Genomic DNA, 7,306 nt, shown 5'->3' with positions numbered 1-7,306 from the left:
AGACTTATTGAAAGTGGGTAGAAAAAATACTTCGTAGTGTAGTAGTACTACACTAGGATATCTGTAGATAGTTGAATGTGATTTCGGAATATAACAAGGAAAAATTCAGAACTTGTGAATTTTCTGAAATCCTCTACCCACTCCCTTGGAAACAATTTTCTCCACAAATCAATATCTATAAATCTGAAATGCGAAAAGTCTGTTTGTTTGTCTGGTTTTGGCATTGGAACGGGTTAAAGAGCACTAGATCCCGCCAGATTCGCTCCAAAATTTACAGGGACATGTAAAAAGAGGCGTGAATGTGAGTGGCTAGGTTAGAAATCCCTAGCTCAAAAGCTGTGGTTACTAGGGGAAAAGAACCCGCACTTTGACAAGTGTTTGTCGTTTCTCCCTTTCTCCTATCTGCCTGTCTTCCTCCGTCTCTCTCTCTCTTTCCTCCCTTCCTTCACTTTCTCTCTATAACGGCATGTGACAGCTTCTACTATCTTCCCCCCGCCGTCTTTGCCAGCGCTGTCACTCTTTCTTCCACATTCTTTCACTCTCTCTCTCTACGTCTGTCTGCATTCATAGAGAGAATTATTATCGCCACTACCACCACACAATCATGAGAACAAATATTATGAATAGTCGTTTTCTCTGTTTCACATATCTGCCTCTCTTCCTCTGTCTCTCTCTCTCTCTCTTTCTTCCCTTCCCTCCACATTTGATCTATAACGACATTTGACAGCTTCCGCTCTCTTTCGCCCGCCACCTTCACCAGCTCTGTCACTCTTTCTCCCACCTCACTCTCTCTCTCTGTACATCTGTCTGCATTCATAGAGAAAATTATTATCGCCACCACCACACACAAACATGAGAACAAATATTATATATGAATCAGATATTTATTGGGTTAATTTATATAGTGTGTGTGTGTGTATCTATATATAATGTATACATATAAAGTGTATATATATACTCTATTTTATATATATATTATACATGTGTATGAGTGTGTGTGTATATATGTATATATATATAATTTGTATACATTTATATATATAATGCATACACACACACATATAATGCACATATATGTACATATGTATATTTAATGCGTATATATATATATGTGTGTGTGTGTATATATTATATATATATATATATATATATATATATATATATATAATGTGTGCATTATGTGGTCGGTTGAGCTGAAAATATGCACACCTATGTTAAAAGTGCTGGCGAGTTTGCATGGCAACTATTTTTTTCCTGAAATGAAAGGCATGACCTCTAGAACAAAATACCTCATCTTTTAAAATGTGGCCCAAGTAGACCCAAATGAAATCGTGTTATATTAACCAAAATGTGTAAAGGGGTCTAAATGGGGCTGGAAGGGGAATAAAATTTACAAGAGCAGCTGTTTAGGAATTCTCTGTTACATCAAGCTAAAAATTTGTGCCAGCCTTTAATCGTCAATGTGTTGCCGTCTGTCATGAAGAAGTTTTGAATGCCTGCCATGGTGAGTCTACTGTTGTGAGAAAGAATCACTTCAAAATTTATTGTTTAGGAATTTTCTTTTACATCAAGTTCTGCCAGCCATGAAACTGCCAGTACGTTGCTGTCCGTCGTTAAGGAAAGCCAGCCATGGCAAGTCTACTATCCTCAGATTCTATCCCTTCAAATTTTGGTTTTTAAAATTTTTATTCAGCTTGCAAGTTCATCTGTCCCTTTTAAATGTTAATGTTTTGCTGTCTGCCTTGAAACAGATATTTCCGTTGTCAGTACCTGATAGTTATGATTGATCTTTCAAAATATTTTCTTTCTCAACTACTCAAGATCTTTTGTTCTTTATAAATGGGAGAGAGATAGATGGAGAAAGATAGAGATAAGAGAAAGCGAGGGAGAGTCTGAGAGAAAGGAAGAGTAAGAGAGTGGGAAAGTGAGAGAAGAAAGGAGAGAACAAAGAGGGAGAATGTGGTGATAAGAAACAGAAAATAACAACCACACACTCACCCACATGTAGAGCGGGTCAGCTAGTTTCTTTATAATTGTGATGTATGCCATTTGCAAGGTATTTCTATAAAATTTCATTGAAAAAAACCATTTAAATACTGAAAGTGGGGATCTATTCAGTTTCGCTCACAGATTTTTAAAATTATTTTTTTTCCAACTAAACAGTTTGAAACTTCATATACTGGTGTAATTTCTCATGCTGAATACGGTTTACTTTCACCATTTTTTGCAAAATTTTGCATTTTAGAAGTTATTTCATCTTAAAGTTGTCGTATTTAGGTAATTTAACCAATCAACTGTATTCAGTTGAAGAAAGCTATTGCTGTTTGGGATAATAATCAAGAACAACTTCTGAGTCATCTTTGCTAAATGTCCTTACTCTGTTCTATTCATATGTCCAGCAAAGGGAAAGTGTTACTCCTTGGTCATAGCTGACACAAAAGAGAAGATTTCAGCAGCAAGAAAGACGATGCCATCTTTTTCCTTTCTTCTTTTCTAGTCAACACCGTGCATTCCTTACTCTTTCCTTCTCTACTGCAGACAGTAGGTGATAGGGAAGGCTTGACAATGACTCATCGGCAAGGGACCCAGTTTGTATATACACATTGTGTTCTAGAACTTCAGTCCTCACCATGATGGACAGGTCTTATTGAGTACTGTGCTCTGCCAGTAATCTCAGCTCTTGGTTATCTCATCCACGAGGACCCAAATCCTAAAGTCACCTTACTAATTTATTCCAAGTCTTTCTGTGTCTTCCTCTTCTCTCTGCAAACTCTATGTAGCTGTGTATACTGATTTATCAGTGATATATGAATAAAACAATAATAATGATAGAATACATAGTTACTTTTTTTAAATAAATTTATTTTTGAAACAATTTTTCAGGATATATAAAAATTTTTGTTATATATTCTATTTACAAACTTAACACGCAATCAAAATACTTATCAGTTTCTTTACACTGCTGATATAAAAATGCTGCTTTGCTGAGTCTATAATGTGTTAGACTATCTATCAAAAGACTGATAATTAATATACCATCACCAGCCATATATTTGCCAAGATTATTACCTGTAAATGGCTGACTAGTCATTTTTTTAGAAACTGGTATTATGTCGTTATTACAGTACATCATAGTAAGTAAGAATAATATTAATAATTAATATTAAGAGCTCTTTTAGCTTGCAATTCTCAGTTCGATTATTAACCTGTAAATGGCTGACTTAGTCATTTTATTTAGAAACTGGTATTATGGCGTTATTACAGTACATCATAGTAAGTAAGAATAATATTAAGTAATTAATATTAAGAGCTCTTTTAGCTTGCAATTCTCAGTTCAGATCTTCAAAACAGCCTCAAGATAACTTGTAACTGTTTAGAACAAAGTACATTTCCTTCTCAGTCAGCTTTGACAAGGGAACTGATACAGATGAAGTTCAGCCTGTTTGGGCCATTGTATAGTAGACAATTCCATGATAAACTTAAAATAACACATAGCTAAAAAAGTCATGCTTGTCTCTCAGGATAAGATGTGACTTAAAGGTTGAATAACTTCAATATATTACACTATTTAAAGATATTTTAACAACTACGAAAAGCTTTTGAATAATTATAATTACAATTTTATTTGATATTATAACAAAAAATCATATATATGTGTGTGTGTGTATATATATATATATACACACACACATATATATATATATATATATATATATATATGTATACACACATACATATATACAATATATATATACACACACACATATATATGTAACATATATATATATATTCATACATATATATACATACATATATATATTTATATACATACATATATGTATATATATATATGAATGGGTATATACATACACACACACACACACACATATATATATATATATATGCATATATATGCACAGATATTCACACACAAAATATACACATACAAATGCACGAATATATTTATCCAATATGTGTTTGATTTGGATGAAATGTCAAAATCAAAACATTACTATTGATAGGATTTATTAATTTTCTTTTACATTCACAAGTAAATATAATATTTAGCTGTTATACTTCAGTAGCTTAACATCTGATTCATGATCTGAATTACCATAAAGAACTGTAGAATCATTGTTTATCTTGTTCATTTCTGCATCACGTTCTTTGATAACACTGTCCAAATCTGATTTGGAGTTGTCTGCTTGTATTGAATATGTTGTGTCATATCAAAGTTGTAAAGAGTTTTTGGTGCAGCGTTGATATTTTTATGATACATACCATCAAAATCATTGTTAATGTCAGAGTTCAAACTATATAATACAAGAAACAAGATGAAAATACGTTAATAAATTAAAACCACAGATGTCATATTTCTCAAACACACACACATCATATATATATATATATATATATATATATATATATGACAGAATGATGTAAAAATCCAAGGCTGTGAATAGTTTTCAAAACATTTATAAAGAGGTCTTACAGCTGTTTCCAGGATATTTTATATATCTCTTTATCAGGATGGTGCAAGAAAATGTTTGAGTATTATTATTGTAGATAAGATATGAAATACAGAGGGAAGTGAAGGAATGAAAATAGAAGTGTGATACGTAAGGATATTGTACTTGCAGTTCCATCATTTAAGCAGAATGGTGTATATATACGTTTCCTGTACCCCATGTGAGTTCCAATAATGTTATATTTGGTCATTCCAAGCATAGAGTCTTGTAAACTGTGTTATTCGTTCGAGGGTTTTTTTGGAGTGACTTAGAAATTGGGAATGAGTTGTAAGGTCAAATCAAAAAGGAAGGAAGAGAACTGGAGGTAAAAGAAAAGAAGGGGGTGGGAGATACAACAAATAAGTGAAGAAAGAGGTGTGTTAGCTAGTGGTCAGGATAAAATGTTAGAAGGGAGAAGTGGGGGAGAAACAGGAAGAGATGAGAGGGTAAAGAGTAAAAATGTGTGAGGTATGTGAACAGGAGTGGTGTGATAGAGCTACATTAAGGGATGGATATAGAAAATGTAGAGAGAAAGTAAGAGGGTAGGGTGATGTGTAAGTGGGAATTAGTTTTGGTAATAAAATTGAGATGGAATGAAGAATATAAATAATGAAGAATATACGAGGCGTTCAATAAGTAATGCCCCTGACCCAGTTCCCATAGCAGTAGAGCAACGAAAACTTGGCACAGTTATTAGTCTTTTTCTACATAGGAACCACCCAGAGTACGCATTCTCCCATCGTTTGATGCAGCTCTGGAGACCGTTTTTGTAGAATACCCCAGCTTGGTCCTCCAACCACGACGTGACTTCAGAAATCAAGGCTACATCATCTGGGAAATGCTTTCCTTTCAAAAACTTCATGGCTGAGAAGAGGTGAAAATCAGAGGTGCAAGGTCAGGAGAGTAGGGGGGGTGGGGGAGGAGTTCATAGCCGCACGTCTGTGCTTCTGATCTGGCGACACACAGAGCGTTGTCCTGCAGGAGGAGGATGCCTTGCTGATCTTGCCCCACCTCTTGATTTTGATAGCTTCTCTTAATTTCTTCAAAAGTGAAGCATAATAGGCTCCTATAATTGTGGTACCCTTTGCCAGGAAATCTGTCATCACTACTCCGTCCTGGTCCCAGAAACTGTGAGCATGACCTTGCCAGTGAAGGGCTGCACCCTTGCCTTCTTTGGAGGTGGTGAGTCACGGTGCTTCCACTGCATTGACTGGGCTTTGGTCTCTGAATCATAGTGATGGACCCAGGTTTCATCCTGTGTAATCAGTCTTTTGAAAAATTTTGACTCATCTTCTTGGCACATCTCCAAATTCATCTCGAAACACTCGACGCGTTCTTGCTTCTGGAAAGGTGTGAGCAACCTGGGAATCCATCTGGCAGACACCTTTTGCATATGCAAATGGTCATGAATGATAGTTTCCACAGACGCGGTACTAATCTTGACCTCATGGGCTATTTGGCGAATAGTTATGCGTCGATCTTCCAAAATGGCAGCCTCAACTTGACGGACAGATGCCTCATCAATGGCAGAAGGGGGCGACCAGATCTGGGAGCTGTTTCCACAGAGTTCCGACCATGTTTAAATTCACGATGCCAGCGTTTTACAAGGTCATATGATGGGGCATCATCACCATAAGTTACTTTCATTTTCATCGAAAGTCTCCCATGGTGTGCGTCCTTTCAAATACAAAACCGGATCACTGCTCGACACTCAACTGGCTCCATTTCACACTTGACTCTGTTCAAACACCTGTAAATCAGAAACTACAATTAGTTCAGAGCTGTAATTTGCCACTTATTCTATAGACATATTAATAATTGCACATGCAAAATTTCAGCTAGATCAACCAACTGCAAGTGGATCAGGAGCATTACTTATTGAACGTCCCTCGTAAGTCAAGTTGCTATAAATAGACATTTCTGATAGGTGAGGAGGAAAAGGGAAGAAAGAATTTATATCTTTCAAGATATACACACATACGTATCCACACATATATATAGACATATACATACATTAACAAATATATACGCATACAAACTCTTCACACACATTCATGCATATAACAACTCATTCATATCTATTTGAATATATAAATTCTTGCATATATAAATGCATGCATGCAGACTCCACACACGTGTATAATTGTATGTAAGGGTATATGCACACATGCACACACATGGGTGGGCATGTGTACATATATAGGTCTACTACATACTCACACTTACATAAAATATATTCATATATACTCACATGTACCTATAATGGTGTGGTTGGCGTTAGGAAGGGCATCCAGCTGTAGAAACACTGCCAGATCAGACTGAAGCCTGGTGCAGCCTCCTGGCTTCCCAGACCCCGGTTGAACTGTCCAACCCATGTTAGCATGGGAAATGGACGATAAACGATGATGATGATGATGATGCATACATACCACATATATATACACACATACATACACATCATATAGACAATAACACACAATATACATACACACCTACATACATACATACCCATATAAATACATCCATCCATACTCCATAACATACATACATACATACATACATACATACATACATACATACATACATTACATGCATGCATACATAAATATACTTATATAACTAAATGACTGTGATCCTCAGGTAAGAAATGGGGGTTAGATAAGGATTAGAAATTAAAATGGAGACTTATATGTTTGTTAAGGATTACCTATGGGGTATTGTGGAAATATACTGTGTGGTTATATAGGCTTTTGGATTTGTGGTAGAATTTGAATGTATGAAAAAAGCAATGGTTTCAT

Source organism: Octopus sinensis, linkage group LG2 (genome assembly GCF_006345805.1).
Source record: "Octopus sinensis linkage group LG2, ASM634580v1, whole genome shotgun sequence".
Classification (NCBI taxonomy): Eukaryota; Metazoa; Mollusca; class Cephalopoda; order Octopoda; family Octopodidae; genus Octopus; species Octopus sinensis.
Note: the sequence above shows the minus strand (reverse complement) of the source record.